This window comes from Mustela nigripes, chromosome X (genome assembly GCF_022355385.1).
Source record: "Mustela nigripes isolate SB6536 chromosome X, MUSNIG.SB6536, whole genome shotgun sequence".
Classification (NCBI taxonomy): domain Eukaryota; kingdom Metazoa; phylum Chordata; class Mammalia; order Carnivora; family Mustelidae; genus Mustela; species Mustela nigripes.
This window is the reverse complement of record NC_081575.1, coordinates 85,757,976-85,783,603: the sequence shown is the minus strand read 5'-3', so window position 1 is coordinate 85,783,603 and position 25,628 is coordinate 85,757,976. Positions and strand designations below refer to the sequence as shown.

At 43.9% G+C, this 25,628-nt stretch overlaps 1 pseudogene; it reads left to right on the top strand.

Moving 5' to 3' along the window:
- The first annotated feature begins 17,814 nt into the window (after positions 1-17,814).
- The window catches only part of LOC132007152 (mitochondrial import receptor subunit TOM20 homolog), a 34,719-nt pseudogene continuing 26,905 nt past the window's right edge, over positions 17,815-25,628 (top strand).

Sequence of the window (25,628 nt, the reverse complement as noted above, 5' to 3'; positions counted from 1 at the left end):
TCCCCTTCCACACACAGCTTTGTTAGAAGTCTCTTTTACACACACACACACACACACACACACACACACGTATGTTTAAAGATTTTATTTGTCAGAGAGAGACAGAATGAGAACACAAGCTCAGGGAAAGGCAAGCAGAGAGGGAAGTAGGTTCCCCACTGAGCAAGGAGCTCGATGTGGGACTCCATCCCAGGACCCTGGGATCATGACCTGAGCTGAAGGCAGATGCTTAACCCACTGAGCCACCCAGGCATTCCAGAAGTCTCTTTTATAAAATGGAAAGCCACAGAAGGGTAAACTTAAGCAGGACATTTTGTGTTATCCCTATATACCCTTTGTTCATGATTTTTCAATGTGCTTGAATCCATTGAACAACATTCAAGTCCAGATTCAAACCAGATTTAGCTTGCTGGGTACAAACATTTCTTCAGTCTCTGGAACAGACTCATCATTAAACATCAAACATGTGACATGTTCCACACTCCCTGGACCTACCATTTTTATAATTCATGGAAGGAGGGTAGGTCATTGTGATACCATAAAGAATGGCCCTTTTCATCATTTCAGGGCTTTCCAAACAAGCCAACTCCAGAGAGGGGGTTCTGGCCATCAGTATGTCTTTATTTTACATCTTTACTAATGATCTAGCGTAGATCAAACTACCCATGAATGAGTGGCCACTGAAATGGAAACAAGGACAGGTCATGTCTGAGATGGGGAGCGTGACAGCAATGTGTTGCGGTATTGTGCACGGGCAAGGTCGTTTTATAATGCTCTGGTTAGGCTCAGTCAGCCTGGGTGGCTCAGTCAGTTAAGCGTCAGCCTTCCGCTCAGATCATGATCCCAGTGTCCTGGGATTGAAGCATACATTGGGCTCCTTGCTCAGCAGGTAGCCTGCTTCTCCCTCTGCCTGCCCTTCCCCAGCTTCTGCTCTCTCTCTCTTTGATAAATAAATAAATAAAATCTTTTAAAAAAGAATTTATAATGGTCTGGTTACACAGGAAAGGACCAGACCTGTTGCCTCATTCCAGGTTACATAGAAATAACAGTGACTGGCCCACCATCTGGAAGGAGGTCTTACTAATAAAGTTGTGTAGGAATAATAAAGTTGTGTGGGAATAATAAAAGGTGCCTGTGCAAATCTTTCATAACAAAATGGGAAAAGGGATGGCCCCAGAAATTACAGAATGACACATGTCATTTCTTGTTTTCGGAAAAGATAGGAATAAAATTGGAGCAGGATAAGCAGTTAAGTCCTAAGAAGAAAATGGATATAGGAAAATAATCGTCATAATTGTTAAAAAGATTTTATTTAGTTATTTATTTACCTATTTAAGAGAGACAGTGAGAGAGTGAGCATGAGTGGGGAAAGGAGCAGAGGGAGAGGGAGAAGCAGACTCCTCTCTGAGCACAGAGCCCAATGCGGGGCTCAATCCCAGGACCATGAGATCATGACCCGAGCCGAAGGCAGACACTTAACCGGCTGAGACACCCAGACTTCCCAATCTTCATAGTTTTGTAAGGAGTTAACTCAACAGAATTTCTCATCTTAAAACTGCTGGATAATATATATAATTGCTCTTGACTTTAAGAGGCTTTGACTTTGGAGCATCTGGGTGGCTATGTCGGTTTAGTGCCCCACTTTTGATTTTGGCTCAGGTCGTGATCTCAGGGTCATGAGATGAAGCCCTTCATCGGGCTCCACCCTGGGCATGGAGCATGTTAGGGATTCTCTCTCTCTCCGACTCCCTCTGCTCCTCTCCTGCTCTTTCCCTCTCTTTCTCTCTCTCTCTCTCTCTCTCTCTCTCTCAAATAAATAAATAAATAAATAAATAGGCTTTGATTTTATTTGGAACAGCAGACTCATTAGCAACATGGAAAAATCTTTGTGGTCCAAACCATACAGTTTTGGGGGGAGGGCACAAGGTTAAAGTTCATACTCAAAGAGGCTCATTATGAATGGAGTGGTCATCAAATAGCAGTCTCTTGGATATGCCAAGCACCTGAAAAACACCATTAATCCTGACAACTTTGTGAAGTTGCTATTATTATCTCCATCTCGTTGATGAGAAAACTGAGGCTCAGAGAAGCTGAGTGCCTTGCCCAAGGTCCCTCAGCTTGTAAGTGGCAGATTCTGCTTTTAAATCTTGTATCTGTCCATCCAAGCCTTTATACTACTCTGCCTGGTAATATGCTGGAAATGGCACAAGGATGTAACATTTATGGAGTATCTTCATCTAAATTGCCCATCAAGAGCCACCATAGAGCTTGCCCAAAGCTGGACAGGTAAACACAATGCTCTAAATAACTTAACTGTCAGTAGGATGGTAGTATGAGCCTCACACTTGAACGAGGGCCCTGAAGGCCAGTCTTGGAGCTGTTAGATTTTAGCCTTCCCATTAACAATCTGGGGGACAGAGCAGTAAGTCTGCTAAACATGTTCATGTTTATACGTAATGGCATTCTGGGTATGGGGAATTCTATGAACTCGAGCCCCATATTGGGCTCCGTGCTTAGTTAGGGCTGAGTTCACCTGGGACTCTCTTTTTCCCTCTCTCTCTGCCCCTCCCCCTTGCGCGTGGGTGCTCTCGAGAGCGCTCTCTCTCTCTCTCAGATAAATAAATCAATATTCAAAAATAAACAAATAGGGGGCATCCTAGTGGCTCAGTCAGTTAAACATCTGCCTTCAGCTGGGGTCATGATCTCAGGGTCCCGGGAGGGAGCCCCGTGTCGGGCTCTCTGTTCAGTAGGGAGCCTGCTTCTCCCTCTCCTGCCTGCTCTCCCTGCTTTTGATCCTGCTCTCTCTGTCAAATAAATACATAAGATCTTTAATAAATAAACACATAAATAAAATAAATTTCAGAAAGTCTTCATGGAAAGCTGTGGGAATGACTGAACAATCTAACGATAAAAGCTATGGAGGAAAGTGAAAGAAAACCAGGTGTTCTAAAATAGCCAAAAAATAGTAATAATTTAATAATGGTATCTAAGGCGATTACAGGTTTACTCTTACTTGGCATGATCAACTATAGTAAATTGAAAAAAAAAATTGCCAAGCATGTTCCTAGTAGTAATCCATTCTGATTAAATAATTAACTCTATCAGAAAATTTTTTCTTACACTTACCCTAAATTCCAGATATTCATTCTTATTCTTTTCTTTCCCTGGAATGGTGTAGGAAAGCAACCCTTATGTATAACTAATTCTTTAGTAATTATTTTAATATATTTCTATCCTTTCCATTTTAAATGTTTAAAGAAAAACTGAAAGAAATTGATTAGCTAAGTTATGTGGGGGGTGGGGAAAGTCCTATAGGAGTAAAAAGCAATAAAATATAGATGCTTCTATTCATATCAGAAAGGCATAAGAGTGGGAAAAAAAATCACGCAGCACCAGCATTGCAGTCAAATCGTTCTTTCCAGATGATGGTAGAATGGCTCTAATTTATCCTTTTGGCTTAAGTTTCACCTTGAAGCAACTCAGAACCTAAGCGTGAAGATGATGCCACATGAGGTTTTAAGTCAGACTGAGCTGGATTTTAATAGCAGCTCTGGCCCTTCTCATAAGACCAATCTTCCAATCTTTCATCTACACGCAGGTAACATGGGGATTAAGATATCTCACCAGGAGCTGCTGGTCCACACAACAATATGGCTGCCGCTCACAGACTTCACATGGAGTGGTAAAAGCCAGACACAGAAGAGTACCACGCCTCAGGATTCCATCGATAGAAACTTCTAGAATAGCCAAAATGAATCTCTGGGGTTAGAAGTCGAGTAATAGTGGTATCTGGAGTGGTGAGAATTAACTGAAAAGGGGCAGAGGGGAACTGTATGTGGTGAGGAAAATGGTCTGTATCTTAACTGTGGTATGGGCTACACAGGTGTGTACATGCATCAAAATTCATCTAACTGTATAATGAAGATCTGTGCATTTTACTGTACAACGTGTTTAAATAAAACTTCAAAAATACGGGACACCTGGGTGACTCAGTCAGTTGTGTCTGCCTTCAGCTCTGGTCATGATCTCAGGGTCCTGGGATCGAGCCCCACATCAGGCTCTCTGCTCAGCAGCAAGTCTGCTTCTCCAACTTGTGATTTCTCTCTCTTTCTCAAATAAATAAAATCTTTCTGCTTCTCTCAACATGTGCTTTCTCTTTCTCTCTCTCTCTATTAAATGAATAAATAAATAAAATCTCTCTCTCTGCTTCTCCCAACTTGTAATTTTTCTCTCTCTCAAATAAACAAATAAAATCTTTCTCATTAGGCTGTTGTGAGAAATGAATGAGACAATTTAAGGAAATGACTTCCGGTGGAGTACTTCAACATATAGTAGGTGCTCAAGAAATGATGGCTAAAACACCTCACTTTAAAGTAACTGACTTTAGAAATCTCAGGGAGTCTGCGGCATCCAGAAATCGAAGAGGATTCCAGAGCAGGGACAGATGTTAGAGGTTCTGTGCTTCCCCCTTCAGTAGTCTACCTGTGGGCTCCCGGCCACCGTAGCACCTTGGCCTCACTGAGCATGCTGGTGGGTACTATCTTCGGAAGCTGGCAGGAGGCAAGGACCCATGGGTGCCAGGGACCAAGACATCCCCGGGCAAGGCTGCAGTTTCCGGGAGGCTAAGAAGGGGCCTGGGATCTTCAGTCCACCGGAAAAGAGCCCCAAACAGTATGGAGCCCCTGAGAGAGAGACTGAACTGAGGAGTAGGAGGGAGGGAGTGGGGCAGGACAAGGACCTGGCTTCTGGAGCTCAGCACCAATTCAGGATCAGCAGGAGGCAGAGTCCCGCTCCTAGGGGGAGATGGGAGGGAAAAGAAAGGTCTAAGTACATAGGCTTGAGCATTAGGCCTATCCCAGAGCCTGGGGTGAAATCAATCCTGAATAAATCCCGTTGGCTCTACTATCGTTCAAGTTACCTAGACTCATCCTGGATTGAACACAATGGCAAGACTTCTCAAAGGTGAATGTGCACAAGAATTGCCTGGGAATCCTGTTAAAATGAGGCTCTGAGGTGAGACCTGAAATTCTGCATTTCTAACAAGGTCTTGAGTGATGTCCATGCTATTCTGGTCCACAGATCACACCGGCGTTAGCAAGAACGTTCTAGAAGATGCATTTTGTGTCAATAGTCAGATGACTGGATGACTGGGTGACTCCTGGATGTCTTTAAATATCTGTTTCCTCTGACTATGGGCTCAATGAAGAAGAGGGAAATAAGGACCACCCCCACCCCTCCATGCACATGCGCTCAACATTAAAACCATGGAAGTCAATATTCTGTGAGGTATTCAAAAAACCCCACTCCTATTTATTCTGGGTTTAAAACATAGCCATAGATGGTGCTGCAAAGAGATTTATAGCTTTTAATCTTCTCATATAGCACAACTGCTAAATACAGTGTAATATATGTGACAGGAATGAGTCCAGAATTTATTTAAGACTTTATCCTCTCAGTTCATATGTCAAAAGATTGCCATTTCCAATTATTTATTAGGAATGTGATATTTTTCAAGGTGGATGCATTACTCTTGTTATCTGCTTTCAATTAGCTGAGAATTTACTATGCTCAGCCAAATGTCCATTCATCAGCGAATTCCAGATTCCTGGCAGTCTGATTAACTTCCCAGGGCTCTTCCTTTATAGTTTAAATAAATGAGGCTGTCTATAGCTCAGGCTGGCTTGCTTATGGAAGGAAACAGAATAGGTTTTGGAATTGACGAAGAGGAGGAAGAGGAGGAGAGAAGTAAAAGCCTCAAGCAATCAGGAGATGTTATAGAGATAAATTACCTACCCTTAGACCAAAGGCTATGCCACACTTGAGTGTTTTCAGCCATATCAAAGCCAGCAGCTCGGAAATGCAGTGCCTTCAGCAAAGGGTCGAAGCCTTGAACTTGGCATATCATTCCTTCTGTGGGACCCGGTGTAATGGGAGAAACATGAGTATTGGAACCAACGAGGCCTGGCTCTGAATCCCAGCTCAGCCACTGATAAGTGGGTAAGTCTTCTGACCTCCATATTAACCTCTCTACATGTCCTCTTCTGTAAAATCACGACAGTAAGGACTAACTCGCAGATTTGTCATGAATTTAAATGAAATCATGTTTATGTAACAATGATGTCACCTAAGGTAACCCTGTCCTTGAGTTTCAAACAATGTTTGGTCAAACGGCATCCAATGTGTGCAGAAGGTCCCAGATCACTCCCCATCTCTCTGGGGGACTTGAAGTGTTGGGGATAATGGGGTGGGGTGGTTAATGTTTGTCCCAGCCACGGCTGGCTGCCAGCTCTTCCTTCTCCTGAGTCAGTCCTGTTCCAGATTCCCCACTGTGTGTGCCACACAGAATGTCCCTGTTTGTCACAGTGTATTCCCACACATCTAAAAATCAACCTGGTCACACAAGGTCTTATGAGGAGCAGATTTTATCACTGAAGGTCTGGGGGAGAAAGAGGAGGCTAGCCTTGCAGCCATTCACACTCTTAAATTTGACTATTTGCCAACTTACACACTTACAAGGTTCCATAGCTATTTTTGTTCACTATAACTCCAGCTGTCAAATACGTGACTTGGCCCTTTTTGGCCTTCCTCTCTGCCTCTATGTCTGTCTCTCTGTCCCCTTCCTTCTTCCCAGGTGGGTGAGAGGGGACAATGAGATGAAAGCTAAATTCCCTCACATTCCCTTACTCAGATCAGTTGAGTCCTCCCTTGGTGCTGATCTCGCTGTCCGGAGCCATCTTGGACCTGAGTCTTGACATCCCTTTGACTCTTCACTATGCCTTTTGAGGGAAACACAAGTCCTCATTCTTGGGGATTTCTGTCTGAGTGGTTCAGATCCCCGAATTAGAGCCCTACATCAGTCAAACACACACGGTGTCGAGCTTGACGCATGGCACACACACAAGTAGGTCTCCCCCAGGCCGGACTTGGCTGGGGAGTCGGGGGGAGTGGTGAGGCTGGTGAAATGTCTTCCATCTGATTTTCTGATTCCCCTCTCCCCCAGGTTGTATTTCTTACTCTTTCCTGTTCTATATATATATTTTTAAATGTAGGCTCCACACCTAACGTGGGGCTTGGACTCATGACCCCAAGATCAAGAGTCACACGTTCTACCAACTCAGCCAGCCAGGTGCGCCTATTTTCAACTTTATCTTGCAACCCTTTACTAAACGCTTTAAGGACTCTATTTTAATTTCCAAGAACTTGGACTTCGCCCCCATGTGTTCTATTTGATCATGTCACATTCTTGTTTCATGAATCCAGTGTCTTCCCTCTTAATTATTATTGAACTTTTTCATCATAGTCCTTGTTATTGTTGAAGCTTCCTGTTATCCCAACAATTTCCTCTAGGGCCCTTCATTTCATGGGTTGACTTGTTTGACCGAACTGCCTTTCTGCACCTCACCTGTAAGGTGAAGATCATAACCCTGCCTACCTTTTAGCCTCACCGGAGGATCGGGCACATGGGCATGTCATGTGCTTAGCACACCATTTAACCTTGAGTGAGCACTCAGTGGCTGCTGCTTATGATTACTGCCATTTCCACTGGCTGTTATTACAAGACACTTCCTCTGAGAACCCAACTGCATATTCCTCCTTCTCATAAAAGTAGCCCCAAAAGGATGCTCCTGGCAGTGAGCCGGCTGCTGCCAGCGCCCATGGCAATTCTCTCCACTTAGCTGCTTTTATTTGTTGGCCTTAGTTACAAGGGGACTTGTTGAGATTGCTACTCGCCACACATCTGCACGTATTGGGCAGTGGCACTGGGGACTTGTAAAATCTGTTGTTTTTAACACAACAAATCTTGGGCGCACTGAATCACCAGGGAAGTTTGCCTCAAATGGAGATGTTAAGACGTTGCTTTAGCCAGTCTGGAGGAGGGCCCAGAAACCTGCTCTTTTAATAAGCCTTTCCAGGTAGTCCCAGTGCAAACCTGCACGGAAGCTCTGGGCCAGCAGATTGTCTCCTGAAAACCAGTGCCACCCAAACCTTAGGACACCGCTCAGATGAGAGATTGGTTTCTTTCCCCATCCCCTGCCCCCGAATTCTTTAACACAGACTATCTTCCAAAATGAAGAACCTACAGGAGAAATGTTAGTTTCTATTTCAAATAAGAGGCTCACTATGTTTTTCTTCAAATGCCAGAAATCCTTTAAGGTGAAATACCCTTAAATTTAAAGCAATGGGTTCAAGAGTTAATCTGAAAAGAAGTGATACATGTAACATTATATATAATATAATATATGAAAATAGCTATATTACAGAATGCCTGAAGAGCCTAAAAATACAGGGAAAAGAAAGGATTTGTAAATTTATAAATAAATACATAAATACATATACTCCAGGGCATCCAGGAAGTCTAGAAATATTTGAAAATGTAGCTAATGGACTGCTTATCAATAAACTTATCCTATGTTTCCTGGATGATCAGACACCTTGTAGGATGTCATTACTTTAGTATAATTAGATGAACCAAATATATGAGGGCTCACATCAAGTCTCTTTCGTCCTTTCCTTCCCTCTTTCTTTCCTTCATTCCCTCCTTCTGTCTCTCCCCTTCCTTTCTTCCTCCACTCCTTCATTTCTTTCTCCTTCTTTTTAAAATCATTTTCTTTTTCTTTTTTTTTTTGAGGGGAGTGGGGGAGGCAGAGAGAGAGGAAGAGAGAGAATCTTAAGCAGGCTCCATGCCCAGTGTGGAGCCCGATGTAGGACTCCGTCTCACCACCCTGCGATCGTGACCTGAGCTGAAATCAAGAGTCAGACCGTTAACCGACTGAGCCACCCAGGCAACCCCTATAATCATTTTCTGAGCTTTTAAAGCATACACAGCACTCTGGTAAACCTGGTTGTAATGGATGTATTTGTGTTTGAGGTGGGTGTTATAAAAATATAAAATATAGAGTCCCTACTCTCAAGAGCATTCTCTTTGGAGTATAAAATATAAACAGGTGATACATTTAAATGTTATTAAGCCACTATCTCAATTAAGTGAGTGGTTCAGAAAACGTGTGCCAGAAAATTCTGGGGCAGAGATGTCAAGCTGTACAGAATGGTCCAGACCATTTTCAAGGAATTACGTTATGCTACGTGAAGGCATTCTCTAATCTCTCCATCCAAGATATAATCACCCAAAACTCCAACAGCAGGCCGTCAACAAGCCTTACAGTATGGTAAGAAAAAAAAATTCCAATTTTTCACATCTCATATGACAAAGGAAATTCTACACGCTGGGGGACCTGGCCCAAACTCAGCAATGAGGACAATGATACGTTAACCCAGTTGCTATTCTAAGGCCCTGACACATGCTGAACGTTGCCACAGGTAGGAAAGTAAATTTGCTGTATCATTTCTTCTGGTTCTTTTCATGCAGGTTACTTCACTGGGGAGGTGAAGAGAAAAAGATGTCATCTTTCCCTTCTAGAAGGCAGGAGACAGGAGAAATTGCCTACCTCAAAATTATAACTTGTCATCCAATTATCCTGATCAAGGGAACCCACGGAGACAAAGCCTCAGACTTTTAAAAAGATCATGCTGGGTCCCACTCTTCATGAGAATTTGTCTTGCACGCGGCTTTTCTAACAGTCTGATTGCCATTTGGGGCGAGGTGGGGGCTGTGCTGGGCTGTAGGGTGTTTGGCAGCACCCCGGGCTTCAACCCACTAGACGCCTGTAGCGCTTGCCTCCAGTTGTGACAGCTGGAAAATGTCTCCAGACATGGCCAAATTGCCTCCAGGGGTCAAAATGTACCGTGTGGAGCAAAATTACCTCCTGGCTGCACCCTGGAACTCCTGGCAATGGGTGGGGTAGGGGGGCTTTAGAAAGTACTGGTTCTTGGGGCTCATCCCCAGTGTCTGATTTGCTCGGTCTGGGCATGGCCTGCACGTCAGGATTTTTTACAACACTTCCCAGGGGGTTCCAAAGTGTGTCAAGGTTGATCTCTGATCTGTCCACAAATCCTGACTCTGACAGGGACCCCCGCTCAGACTGGAGGCCCAGAACCACGATGGCCTGGTAATTGCCCCAGCCTACATCCGTCTGGCTTAAATGGCTCAGCATTGGTGCCCAGCCTGGGCTCCCAGAACCTGACCTCAGACTGGCCTGCGCTGGTCTTTCAAGTTAGAACATTACCTTTTCCACAACCATTTGTCATTCATTTATCGTGTCTGGCAGAGGAAATTGTGACATCAACATCAGGCCAGTGCGGGGCCTATTTGGGGGCAAGGGGTCTTTATGACAGTTCCTCAGAATACCTCAAGAAGGAGCCTTCTCCTTGCAGCCCATGTTATGAGGAGAGTGAAGGCCAGGCAGTGAATGCCTGGGTGTGTGTGTGTGCGCGCAAGAGAAAGCACCAGAAAATAAAGCGAAGGGGGAGATGCTATACCTTCTTTTCCTCTTCTCTTGGAATTTCGTCGGACTAGTCGTGGGATGGCAACACACAAAAACAATGAACATCCATGCTTCTACTCCTTTCAACCATGTCTCCTAAATGGATTAGAGCAGCCACAACCTACCTCCTCTTCCCCCTGATCCAGCAAGTCTGCCCCTAACCCTCCATCCGACAGAAATGTCTACTTACATTACCGAAAGATAAGGACCGGAATGTTCATAGCAGGACTCTCCATAATGGTCAAAAGTACCCAAGTGCCTACCAATAGTGGGAAAAGCTGGGAGGTAGGCACACGAAGGAATACTATATATCCAGGAGAATGAATGGTCTACAATGTCACACAACATCTCGATGAACTTTACAGAGAAAATGTCAAGCAGTAGAAACCAGACCCAAAAAAGGGTGTCTGTTGATGACTGGATTGATACAATGTCCCCAAACAGACAAAATTTTATCCATACTCTTAGATGTCCAGATAGAAGTCACCCTTGGGAACAGGCATAGTGAATGGGGGAGGGGGCAATATGAGGGGGCTTCCGGGATGCTGCGGGTCATGCTTTGTTTCTTGATCTGGGTGCGTTACATAAGTGTTTTCAATTTGAGAAAACTTATCAAGCTGTACATTTATAATTTATGTACTTTCCTATTTGTCTATTATACCCCAATAAAATATTTAAAACATAAAAATTAGCTCCTCTTTCTTGGCTGCCACCTCCTTTCTCTCTCGAGCTGGGCGACTGGAGTTCTTGGTGCACAAGTCCCAGAAAGCTGTTCTTGTCCATGTCACTGTCCCACCACAGCACTGTTGCCCTTTGCTCAGGCAGTCGTGCAAACAGAAGTGAGAGGACTCGGTGTCCCACAGCCTGTCTGCTGGGACGAAGACTGTTCTACTGACTATCAACATGCTGAGACTGTAGAGGCCAGCTCCAAACTAGGCAGAGAGCCGTGGGACTTTTTTTCCCCTTTAATCTCTGTTGTTTATCCCGAAATCAACAATCTTGTAGTGATGACAGAATCAGGCTGTGGCTCAAGGGTGGGATCCACTGGTGTGGCCTTCACCACGCCGCATGTCTCATCTCCGTCAAGGGCCTCGGCCCATGGCAGCGGCTCACGTGCTTTTCCCACCGATGATACCATTGCACTCAGTCCCCACATCTGGGTAATATTCTGGGTCACGCACACTTGTGAGTCATGTGTTTATTTCATGAGCGGCGTACACCTGCACCCTGACTAGTGTAGGCCAATCAGCTGTTGGTGACTCTGAGTTGAGACTTGGGTGAGGAGTGGTAAACCCAGGAGGTTTGTCCTTAGCAAGAAAGATCCCAGACTTTCAAATTCAATAAATCTGGACACTATTGAGAGGAGAGAGACATCATTACAGACAGATAATGGTCTCAAATCCCAGCCAGTCGTGACTGGGGAAGCAGATGTAAGCCAGGATGATTTTTATGTGTTCCGATAGCCCCTGCCGGGTGGGAGATGAAATAAGCAAGAGTTCTGATTAGGCCACTGAGCAATTGCAGAAACAGAAGGAATCGCATTGTTTGCGCTTGCCAGGAGGAAAAGGATGGGGTTAAACTGCTACAGTCAATCGTTTTGTCACACAGCTTTATGTACTCAGACATTCTAAAACCCAATTATATAATTCACCTAAGACGCTGCCCATTTGGGACAGTTACTGTCGCCCACCCAATGTACTCAGTTGTACTGCTAGTCATTCTGACATTGGGGCAAGGGAGAGGCGGGGGAGGATATTTACATATGAAGTTCTGGGAATGTAATAATGAAAGATAAACACCTGGCCCTCAAGAACTCCAGTGTTTAGTTGGGCTTGGTCAGCAGCTACTACATAAGAAACCACCCCAGAAATTTAAGGCTTCAATATAAGAACCACCAAGCTAACTGTCTTGTCTGCTCAGACTGCCATAATGAATATCATAGACTGGGCAGCTTAAACAACAGAAAGTTCTTTCTCACAGTTCTGGAAGTTCAAGTCCAAGATCAAAGTGTGGGCAGATTTGGTTCCTGGTAAGAGCCTTCTTCCTGGCTTGCGCTATGCCGTCACATGGCTTTTTCACTGTGTGTGCCCAGAAGAGAGATCTCTCGCTCCTGCTCTTCTTGTAAGGGGACTAATCCCATCACAAAAACTTCAGCTAAACCTAATGACCTCCCAAAGGCCCAGTCTCCAAATACCATCACAGTAGGGGTGAGGGCTTTGACATATGAATTGGGCATACGGGGGGGGGGGGGGTCGGGAGGGGCAAACATTTATTCTAAAACAGTGACCAACAGTATTAGTCTGCTAGGGTTACCATAACCAATACCACAGACCAGGTGGCTTAAACAACAGAAATTTCCTCTCTTTTATTCTTTTTAAAAATATTTTGATTTTTTTTTTCATGAGAGACAGAGAGAAAGAGAGAGAGAGAGAGAGAGTCAGAAGGAGAAGCAGGCTCCCCATTGAGCGGGGAGCCTGAAACAGGACTCAGTCCCTGCACCCTGGGGATCACGACCTAAGCTGAAGGCAGATGCTTAACCCACTCACCCAGGCACCCCAGAAATTTATTTTCTTGCAGTCCTAGAGACTGGAGGTCTGAGATCAAGGTGTCAGTAACACTGGCTTCTTCTGAACCTCTCTTCTTAGCTTGAAGATGGCCATATTCTCACTGTGTCCTTACATGGTCACCCCTCAGTCTGTGTTGTCTGTGTCCAAATCTCCTCTTCTTACAAAGACACCAGTCAGATTGGGTTAGCACCCACCCTCTGACCCCATTTTAACTTCATCACCTCCTTAGAAGTCCAATCTGCAAATCCAGGGACATTTCTGAGGTTTTGGGCAGGGGTAGGGCTTCAACCTATGAATTTGGGACAATACAACCCAGCCATAACATGAGCTGTCCTGGTTTGCCCAGGACTGAAGGGATTCCCGGGATATGACCCTTTCCATACTAAAACCGGGAAAGACCCAGGCAAGCTGGAACAAAATGGTCACCCCCACCCCGCACCCAAAGTTTATTTTGCTCACACTTTGGTAACATGGGTAGGGCTCAGAAGAGACAACTCATATGTGCTCTACTCTTTGGGTGGGGGCACTTGGAAGGTGGGGGGCAGCTAGAACCATCCAAGGTGGTTTATATCTGGGGGTTGATGCTGGGAAGGCTCAAACAGCTGGGGGCCAGGACAGCTGTTGCTCCTCAGGCATCTCTATCTCTAGGTGGTCTCTCCTTGTGGCTTCTCTAACACAGTGACCTCTAAGTATCTGGAGTTCTCACGTCATAGCTCTGGGATTCCAAGGCCCATTTCCCAGGCAGAAGCTATGTTAGCTGTTATGACCCAGTCTCAGAAAGTCATAGAGCAGCACTTCTCCTGCCTACTATTTATCAAGGCGGTCACAGTGGTTTTCCTCGGCTCAGGGGGAATAGAAATAGACTCCGCCATTTGATGGTGCATTGACCAGAACATGTGGGCAAGCAACATATTGTTATAGCCTTAAAAATTTTTTTTAAGATTTTATTTATTTATTTGACAGACAGAGATCACAAGCAGGCAGAGAAACAGGCAGAGAGAGAGGTGGAAGCAGGCTCCCAGGTGAGCAGAGAGACTGATTTGGGGCTCAATCCCAGGACCCTGGGATCATGACTTGGGCCAAAGGCAGAGGCTTTAACCCACTGAGCCACCCAGGCACCCTAAAAATTTTTTTTTTAAAGATGTATTTATTTGAGAGACAGCATATGTGTGAGTTGGGGGAAGGGCAGAGGGAGAGGGAGAGAGAATCTCAAGCAGATGCCCTGCTGAGCACAGAGCCCCCCATGGGGCTTGATCTCACAACCCAGAGATCATGACCCAAGCCAAAACCAAGAGTCAGAGGCTTAACCAACTGCACCACCCAGGCATCCCTTAAATGAAAAAAAATTTTTAAGTGTGCTAAAATACACATAACAGAATTTACGATCATAACCATTTGTAAATGTTTGGTTCAGTGGCTCTCATTACATTCACACTATTGCACTACCAATCTCCCAAACTCTTCATCTTGCGAAACTGACATTCTGTGCCAGTGAAACACTATCTTCCCATTCTTCCTCCCCCAACCCTTGCAACCACCATTGTACTTTCTGTCTCTATTAACTGAATTATCCTAAAGATCTCCTACAAGTGGAATCATACAATAGTTAACTTTTCATATCTGGCTTATTTCACTTAGCATAATGTCCTCGAGGTTCATCCATGTTGTAGCATGTGTCCAAATTTCCTTCCTTTATAGGTCTGAATACTATTCCACTGTATGGATGGACCACCTGATGCGGCCACACTGGAGGAGGACAGAGACCATCCGACCCAGTTATAGCATATTGGGATGAGTACTGTAATCCGAACACTACGGGATGCTACAAGGGCACAGAGGAGAGGGAAACATTTCCTGGAAGACACGATAGGTTTTAGGTACGCTGACACTGTGAATTCTGCCTTTTAGACAGAGCAAACAGGAAACACAGGGGCCCTGGGGGCAAGAGTGAGCAGGGTGTTTCGGAAATCTGTAGACAGAGGGCAGGGCAGGGCTACCTGATTCAGGTTGAGCTGAAGGGGATGCTCTTCACAAAGATGACAATGGCGCCTTCTAGAATGGTACTGCGTACCACATACTCATCAATCCTCGGCAGTCCTGTGAAAGAACAAGCAGGGAAGAAAGTAGGGAGATGAAGGTCCTAGCAACTCGGTTGCCAGAGCTCAGATCAAGGAGAATCTTCTACAGTCTTCTACAACCCGAGGGTTGGAGGACTTATTCTGGAAATAATGAGCAACCATCAACAGATTTTTAATGGGGACGAAGAGGAACCAAAATCAGAATTTACTATTATTTGTGGAAGTAAAGGCGCCATCACACTCTGGGGGATGGGCCTCTTCTGGTTCTCTCTTTTTCTCTCTATTGATTATATCTGATTCACCAACAATTATCTGGAAGCTTCAGAAAGCTTGGCCCTCGGGTCAGATAAGAACAGGTCCATTTTCCTCCTGAGCCTGGCATTCAGAACTTCCACCCACCAGCTCTAAGCCTCCATGGTATTTACATTCTAGTCATGGGAGAAGGACTACATGTAAGCAAAGGAATGACTCGGGTGATTACAGATGGAGATAAGTGCTATGGGGAAAATAAAACCAGATGATCTGGTAGAGACTGCCTGGGTGGGAATAGGTGATCAGGGAAGGGCTTTCAAAGGAGGGGCTTTGGGGGGGTGTGACCTCTATGACAAGTAGACAGCAGCTATGTGAATCTGAGGGGGGAAATTTTGCAGGGAGGGAAACCAGTAAATGTGAAGCCCCTAGAATGAAAACAAGGGTGGTATTTTCAAAAAATATCAAGGTCAGTGTGGCTGAAGTAGATGTCTGAAAAAGGGTAAGTAGGGGATGAGTTGGGGAATTAGCAGGAGCCTTGTAGGCTAGGCATACTAGACAGAATGACTAGGAAGCCATTGGAGCATGTGAGGTTGGGAAGTGACATTATACCCAATGCTTCTCAGACATCACTTAAAATGTTCTCAGCCACCCCTGTCCACTGGACCCTTGGCTAGTTTGTCTGCCTTGACTACAGTGGTGACTGGCTCTGTATGAGCTCTGTGATTAACATCACATAGACATGGTCCACCATCACCTCCCCTCATGCCTCCTTCATGTGCCTCTCACCTCCCCTGGGAATTTCACCCTCCTTGACAAGGGGGCCTGTGTATAGCTTATACACGTGCAACCCCGAAGGGCAGGGAGTTGATATCTTATGGGGGGTTAATGTCTCCTGACGCACAGAAGACAGGAGTTGGTAGATTCCTGCCCCTACCTTCCCTTGGAGAGGTGGTCTTGGGGTATAGTCCTTACAGAGCTTCTTGGAAGCCAGCCCATTAGCTTAAGCAATCAGTGTCACTTGATTCAAAAAAGTGGCTAGGTCAACACCACACCCTCCATTGGCTTGCCATCCTTCCCTGCCTCACTTCCTCCATCCCTCACTCCAGCTCCCAGGGATTGGATATCCTAATATTCCCCATAAACGTTACCACTTAAGTTTTACCACCAACTCTTTTTACTAGGGAGCTCAGACAGACATATGCAGATTTGCCCTTTAGAAAGGTCACTCTGGCTTCTGTGTGGGTGGTTGGTTATGCAGGGACAAGGGCAGAAATTATGAGAGACATGTTAAGAAGCTCTTGTAGTTGTCCAGGCAAAAGATGATGGAGATGGAGTGGATAGACTCATGGTGTATCTTGGAGGCAGAGCTGACAAGAACAGCTAATGGATGAGATGTGGCACAAGAGAGAAATCAAGACCGAGTCCTAGGTTTTGGCTTGGGCAACTAACCAATGATGGTGCTTTTTACCAAACACTGGAAAAGGAACAGGTTTGGAATACTTTCTTTGTTCACCGATATTTTAACTAAAGATTTTTATTTATTTAAGAGAGAGAACAAGCAGGGGGGAGGGGCAGACGGAGAGGGAGAAACAGACTCCCCGTGGAGCAGGGAGCCTGACGCAGGGCTCAGTCCCAGGACCCTAGGATCATGACCTGAGCTGAAAGCAGACGCTTAACAGACTGAGTCAGCCAGGTGGCCCACTTCGCCAAATGTTTTGAAAGCCTCTACTATGTGCTAGTGAAGAGGTCTAGAATATGCCACAGTGTCAAAGGATTACTTTGAGTTAAAGATATTTGAAAGTCCACAGCTGCACTAGAAGACTTTTTCTAAACTGCCCCCTTCCTAAAAGCAATACCTCCCAAAATAATTCAACTGCCATAAATCCCCTTCTGGGAATTTCACAACCAGGAAAGATTGACTCTTATCACTGAAGAGAGAAGTCAGCACATGTCAGCATCTGGATAAGAAATCACTTCAACAGGGATTGTCATAGAACTATTATATTTCCCATCTATTTTTCTATGTTCCCATTTGTTTTTCCTAAAAGCCATTTGTTCTCCCAGAAGTACCCTTCTGCCTCTCTCCATCTTCTATTAAGGTGGTATATAAAAATTCTAACCATGTGAAGTCATGTTTCTTTGTAAACTCCTGAGCATAGCTTTCTATTTAAATCTGTTTTTCTCCTCTTGCTAATATGTTTCTTTTTGTCAGTTTAATTTGCAGGCCCCTAATGACAAAACCTAAGAGGGTAGAGGAAAATGCCCACTCCCCTCCCCCAACAATAGGCAGTTTTAGGTACCGTGGACATGGAGTTGAGAGGCTCAGTCTCTGTCACAAGGGTCTCGCCAATGACAATACCGTAAAGGGGCCATGAAAACACCATGATTTATGTCAAATGTTGTCTCTGGGAGGGAATCCTGGAAAAACCTAGGAGGGGTTCTACATATGAGATGAAGTTAGCCAGAAAAAGGAGCAGGAAAAATGTGATTAAGGTAGCAAATGCAAATATGCAGCAATGTGAGAAGTGTTAGCCCATGGAGGTAAGAATGTGTGGGGAGAAAAGAAAGGGAGGGGGGGGGGGGGGGGAATGAAAGAATAATCTCAGAGGCAGAGAGGCCAGCCACTGAAGGGATTCCCCAAACCATATGCATATTTCACTGTTTTGTGCTTTTGCACATGGGATAGTCTCATCCTGGAACATTCTCCCCTCTCTCCGCTCCCATCTCCTGACAAAGCTCTACTCTTCTTTCAAGGTCCTTTTTTTTTTTTTTTTTTAAGATTTATTTATTTATTTATTTATTTATTTATTTATTTGACAGAGAGAGAGATCACAAGTAGATGGAGAGGCAGGCAGAGAGAGAGAGAGAGAGGGAAGCTGGCTCCCTGCTGAGCAGAGAGCCTGATGCAGGACTCGATCCCAAGACCCTGAGATCATGACCTGAGCCGAAGGCAGGGGCTTAACCCACTGAGCCACCCAGGCGCCCCTTCTTTCAAGGTCTTAATACCTGGCTCTCCCCTCTTTGCTGGGTCCCTTCCCCACCTCCCCCCAACTCCTGCCCAAGGGTGCATAGTTCACTGCACCTCACTGCTGCTCAGCTCCAGGTTGCCATGAGTTGGGCATGTCCTTGACCTTCCTTTTCCCTGCCAGGCTGTGAGCTCCTTAAAGCGTGGATTCCCTCTTTCAGCTCAGAGCCCAGCCTGAGGCTTGGAAAGTGCAGAATCTGCTCAATAATTGTCTGAAACGCCCTTGAAATGTGACATAAGTTTGAAACTATTGAGGAGACACCACCCCACACTGCCCCGGAAGAAAACCAGTCTACGCAGTCAGAGTCATCAAAGATGGTCTCAAAATGCTTCCCATCAGCCTCGGCCCAGAAACATGAGAAATTCTCTCCACTGGGTCCAACTGCTCCTTAGGTTTTGCGTCACGGAGTCGGTGCCAGCTGTTGGGTTCAGGCCAGTGATGTAGGCAGTTATCCACACAGACCCACCAGACCAAGACCACCAACCTTTTTTACACAGCACAAGAAATGGTATTCATTGAAAGGCTTGATACGTTCTGCCAACGCAGACCAGGGCTGGCCCTGGACCAATGGCTGCAGGGAGAAGGCAAAAGTTTCCATGTCTCTTTCTCTGCTGTTAGTCCCTCTTGCACATATGGGATTTATTCTCTACAGGTTTCAATGTTACATTGAAACTAAACTCAAATGGCCAAAATGTTTCATTGAACAATATACAACAAAGATAAAAGCCACCTGCACTGGGGGAGGCACTGACAGCCAGCTCTGAATTGCTCTAGTGTTTGGAACTTCCTGAATGGAATTCTCAAGTGCTTTCTGAACAATTTAAAGAGCTCATCTGTCCAGGGTTGATTAGGACTGTCCAAAACTGGGGTCACCATACTTCAATCAAACAAAAAATGGAGGAAAACAAGACTTCCTGGAAAGACAGAAACAAACAAAGTTATAACTGCACCCAGTGGATTCAAATAACATGGAATTTCCTTAGTCTTGTACAGAATCCAGTAGATAAACATATATGTGTGTGTGTATGTGTATATATATGTGTGTGTATCTGTATATATATGCACATACACATTTGCATATATATACAGATACACACACATATATACACATACACACATATGCACATACACATGTGCATATATATACACATATTCATATATATATACACGCACACATGTATATACACACAAACGCATATAATTTCCCACTTATTCCACTACAGAATCCCAGCGTAAGATCATGACTCCTCTAAAAAAAAAATAGTAATGTAATAGAGAGACTTTTATGGTCATCCATACTTTTATGGTCATCCTTACGACTGACCTCATAAAATAATGTGAGTTATATACATGCATGTACACACATAGGCCAGATTCTCAACTTACGTAATTCTGTGGGAATTCACAGAGTTATATTGGTTGAGAATTTGGCTTCAGCTACCCTTATTATAGAAATTCCCATCAACTAGCCAGAGATGAGGCTCCACACACGTTGCTACAAAGCTTCACAGGCTGAGAATCTGGCCAACAGAGCACAGAATAATGTCCATCCAAACATCAGCTTGGATTTTATCTGGTCTTGCTTTCCAGAGAAGCTTGCATGATGGAATGAGCAAATGCCTTTGGCCTCTGGAGTTCTATGAATCAGTGTGACCCAGGATGGGAAGCCCCAGGCTGTCTGTCCATCGTAGAGGGGCGCAGTCTCTTCCCACCTCAGTCTCCCGGCCTGTGAACTGGGTGGGACCGTCACCGGCCTCTCCCCCTCCTTCTGGGCATCCTCTGCTATTTACGAAAGTACAGTTTGCAAGCTACAACTCCCCAAGAAATAGGCATTAAGAGCTCAGTCTGGCGTTGGTTGTCAGAGAAAATGCATTTATTTGCTAGGTTAGCAAGTGCCAACACCACTAATTGAATTTGTGCCAAAACATGCATTTTTAAAAATGTTGTTCTGTTCCATTCATTATTTAGAGAACATCACCTAAGGGCAGTGCACGCTACAAGCCAAAAATCTCATCCTGCATTTTGTCAGAAACCCATTGCAGGGAAGAGGAGAAGGGAGAGGGAGGGGAAACAATAAAATGAGATTTTTGGAAAAAGCTAAAAAAAACTTGTCTGTTGTGTTTTGTCTGGACCAGCAATGCCCACAGGGTGACTTGATAATAATCTCCAAATGCAAGGGGACTGGAGACCAGCTGCTCTCTCTCTTGCCAATCAGGGCAGAAGAAGAACCAAACCTCCACGGCAGCATAAAAGATTTAGGCTAGTTGGAAGGGAAAATTTCTTTAATGGAGAATGTTACCCAGGAAAAGCAAGAGCAAGACAAAACCTTGAGATGACAGAAGTGTATCACACATCCCAGAAAGTCTAAGGGTAAGAAGTCAGTTCAATGTTTTCTCAACCCTGAGACAGCAGACATCCCTAGAAGTCATTGTCACCCCAGGGAATTGTCTTAGTCCGGAACTGTTTGTCATTACAATTAGGAGCATGAGTTCTGGTGTGAGAAACCTTGCTTTGAATGCCACACTTGGGCAAATTACTTGACCTCACCATGCCTGCTGAAGCATTCATAAAATGGAGCTAATCACTCATTCGACACTGGTACCACAGCAGGCATTGTTCTAGAAGATGGAGATATGGCAGTGAATACAATAGACAAAAACCATGCTGGTTCTAATGGGGGAGGTGGATTGATTATAATAATAAAGAATAAAGCAATAAAATATACAGCCTGTCAGATGGCAGTTAACTGCTGTGGACAAAAATTAGGCAGGGGAGGGCATGGGGAAGTGGGTAGGGAAGCTTCGATTTTAAGTAGGGTGGTGGGGAAAGGTCACATACTGAAATGGCATCTTCTGGGGAAAGATTTGAAAGAAATGAAGGACTGAGCTAAGAGGATGTGATGGCTTCAGTGGTAATCTACCCACTCCACGCACCCCCTCCCCCAACAGGTTATGCCCATTTCCTAATTCCTGGGACCTGTGAATGTGACATTACTTAGGGGGAATAAAGGTCTTTGTGGATGTGATTAAGTTAAATATCTTGAGATGAGATCATACTGGATTATCCAGGTGAGGCCTAAATCCAATGGCAGTTGTCCTTATAACAGAGACACAAGGAGATCACAAACATAGACTCAGAGAAGAAGGCCACATTAAGGTGGAGGCAGAGATTGGAAGCCAAGAAAGGTCTGGAGCCCCCAGAATCCGGAAGAAGAAAGGAAGGGTTCTCTCCTAGAGACTTCAGAAGGAACACGGCCCTAGTGAAACCTGGGATTTCAGATTTCTGGCTTCCAGAACTATGAGAGAATGTATTTCTTTTGTTTTAAGCCACCAAGCTTGCCGTGTTTTCATGGCAGCCCCAGGAGACTAAGATGGAGGGTATCTAAGGGAAGAGTGGTTAAGCAGAGGGAACAGCAGGTGCAAAGGCTCTGAGGCAGGTCTCTTGCCTGTCTGCTTGGGAAAGAGCAAGGAGGTGCGCATCTATGTGCTAGAGGGAGTGATGGGGCTCTGCGCAGTTGAAGCGGACTTTGAAGGCATTGACAACTGAAGGCTCTCTGCGAAACCCAAGTCCTTCCTGGAAACAACAGTGGGTGGTACATGTTCAGGCTTACAGAAGCCATGAGTCTGGCAAGAATGTCATTGCAAAACACTGATGGCTTGGACCAGGTTGGTGGGAATGGAAATAATGAGATTTTGAACTTGTTCTCTATGGACATTGGATGTGACATTGGATGTGGGCTATAAGAGAAAGAGGGAAGTCAAGAATGGCTCTGAGCATTTTAGCCTGAACAACTAGAAAAATGGAGCTGCCATCAGCTGACACGGGCAGGCCTGTGTGTGGGACACGTTTGAGGGGAATGTCAGGAGTTTGGTTTAGGACAGGTTAGGTTTAACATACTTAGTAAACACCCAAGTGCAGATATCAGATAGATATATGACTGACAGGGACAGATCTGATCTGGAGAAGTATTCGGAAGAATTTTTAAATGTATTTTTTTAACTTACAGCAAAACCCTTCCTTTTTGTTGTCCAATTTTATGAGTTTTGAAAAAATGCATAGTCATATCGCCACAGTCACAATCAAGATAGGGAACTATTCTATCATCTTAAAAAATTCCCTCATGCCACGCCTTCGTAATCGAACCCTCCATCATCCCCAGCCTCTTGGCAACCTGTTCTCTGTCCCTAGAGCTTTGCCTCTTCCAGAAAGTCATATAAATGAAATCATATAGTATGTAGCATTTTGGATCTGGTTTCTTTGGCTTAGCATAATGCGTTTGAATTCATCCATGTTTTGTTTACCCACAGTTCATTCCTTTCATTGCTGAACAGTATTCTACTATATAGATGTACCATTGTTTGTTCACCCACTGACCCACTGAAGACATCTGGGTTGAGTGAGCAATTACAATAAAGCTGATATACACATGAACCTCTTTTGGTGTGAACAAAACTTTTCAGTTTTCTTGGGCATATTATGAGGAACAGGACTCCCGGATCATAAAGTGTGTGTTTAACTTGATAAGAAACTGACCGACTGTTTTTCAAAGCAGCTCCACCATTTTGTGTTTCTACCAGCAGTATCAGATTTGAAATGTTTTTAAAATTTATATTTAACCATTCTAGTAGGTGTGCAGTAGTGTCTCACTGTGGTTTTCATTGGCCTTTCCCTGATGATTAATGATGAATTTCTTTTCATGTACTTATCTTCTACCCAAACATCTTCTTTAGTGAGATGTCCACTAAAATCTTGGCCCATTCTTAATTGGGCTGTTTGTTTTCATATTGTTGAGCATGGAAAATTCTTTATATAGTCTGCTTACAAGTCCTTCATCAGATACATGATTCATAAATGTGTTTTCCAAGTCTGTGGTATCTTTTTATTCTCTTAAAAGTGTTTTTGGCAAAGCAAAATTTTAAATTTTTGATTAAGTTCAGTTCATCCCTTTTTTCTTTTATATATCATGATTTTGGTTTCATATCCAAGAACCTACTGCCCAAGTCAAGGTCTCAAAAATATTCTCCTTTATCTTCTTTTTAGTCTTATGAGTTTATGTTTTACATTAGGTCTGAACCATTTGCAGTTAATTTTTGCATAAAACTTGAGGCATAGTCACGGTACATTTTTTTTTGTACATTGAGTATCCAATTGTTCTAGCACCATTTGTTCGTGTTTTTCTTTTTAAGATTTTATTTATTTATTTGAGACAGAGAGATAGCATGCACATGAAGGGTGTGGGGGCAAAGGGAGAGGGAGAAGCAGGCTCCCCGCTGAGCAAGGAACCCAAAGTGGGGCTTGATCCCAGGACCCTGAGATCATGACCTGAGATGAAGACAGATGCTTAACCGACTGAGCCACCTAGGTGTCCCATCTAGCACCATTTATTGAAGCTCTGTTCATTTAGCACCATTTGTTGAAGCTATGTTCATTTTTTTCAATCTCTAACTTTTTCCATTTTAATATTTTCCCCTGGTTCTTAAGACTACATAATTTCTAATTATCTATTCAAGCTCACTCTCTCATCTCCATTCTGCTGTCAAACTTTCATCCAGTGATTTTAAAATTTTTAAAATTTAAGATACCATATTTTTCAGTCCTAAAACTTCAATTTGGTTCTTTTTTTTTTTTTTAAGTTCTTGTTTTTCTCTTGAGCATTTCTATCTTTCCATTCATTACAAGAATGTTCATCTTCAGTTTATGGAACATGGTTATGATAGCTGCTTTCAAGTCTTTGTTAATTCTAATATCTGGATCATTGCAGTATTGGCATCTGTTTATTGTCCTTTCCCTTGAGAACTGGTCAGATTTTTCTGGTTATTTGTAGGTTGAAAAATTTTTTATCACATTCTAGGCATATTGATATTATGTTATGAGAGTAGGTTCTGTTAAAATCCTCCTGAAAGTGGAATGTCAGTAGATTTTATTGTTGCTGTTGTTTTAAGCAGGAAATCAATCCAGTTAGGTTAAGACCACAAGTTTTGTCCCACTTTCTGTGGGCAGTGGTTCCAATATCATTCTAGGATTCAATGCCATTGTCTTTATAAATTGTGTATCAGTTCATACACAGAACTAGAGGGATTCCCTTTTTCCAACTTCCTTCTCTCTAGGATTTTCTCTGGCTCCCAACTCCCCCTATTCCCAATTCCTTTGACCAGAAAATTGGATTCTTCTCAGACTTTTAGCCCTCCCTTCCCCCATTACACTGTCACTGTCACACAGTTCTGTATCACTGGAACCACCCTCAGGGTGAAGAGCAAGAAAAAAAAAATAATGGGAATTCCTCCCACATTCTTTACACACAGTGATCATTCTTCCTGGTTCCAGTAGTCATGGAGATAAGGTTCAGGTGCCTGAAACACCACCAACATAGTCACAACTGCAGTGAAGATCTGCAACTGGGGCTGACCTCAGGACAAAGCCAGGAGAGAAAAAAGAATTAAAAATAAGGATTCTCCCATAGTCTCTGACTCTCAGTTGTCCCTTTTCCCAGTTCTCTGGCCAGAAAGAGTAGGATTTTTACTGGAGCTTTGGGAACCCACCCCCAGTTCAATGTTCTGTGACTCAAGCCCCCATGCCATCTTTACATCAAGTCAGGAGGTGCAAGAGAAAAAAAGAATCAGGAATTTCACTGGTATTGTTGCTCTCCAAGTTTGACTAACCTCTCCTGCCCGCCAGCTACTATTTAGTTTTTAGACTCTTCAGGTAGTTTCTTTCTGTATTTCATCCAGAATTTTCAGTTGTAATTAATGGGAGAGATGGACTAACTGAGCTTACTCCATCTTGGCTGGCCCTAGAAGTTCTGGGAATTTTATTCATGTGTACATGCATGTGTGTGTGAATGCATGATATTTATGATATTGAAACAATTATTCAGATTAAATGGGGTCACCAAAGGAATGGGTTTAGATAGAAAAGATGTCTAAGAACTGAGGCCTGGGCACTCCAATTAAAGGTCAGGGAAATGAGGAAGAATGAGAAGGAATAACCAGAAAGAAGATGAAAACTCAAAAAGCCAAGTGTCCTAGATTCCAAGAAGAGATTTGCAAGAAGGAGGGAGTGATCCACTAGGTCAAATATTGCTAATAAGTAATATGAAGACTGAGAGTTTGCCTTTGGATAGTTCTGATGGTTGTGAGGGGGATTAAGTGAGATGCTGAATTGAACAGCTAAGTGAGTGTCCAAGAAGTAGAAAACATTCTGAGTGTCCTGCATCTCTGCCTTTGCCATTTTGTTTCTTTTTTTTTTCCCAGAAAATATATAATTTTTTATTTTTTTATAAACATATATTTTTATCCCCAGGGGTACAGGTCTGTGAATCACCAG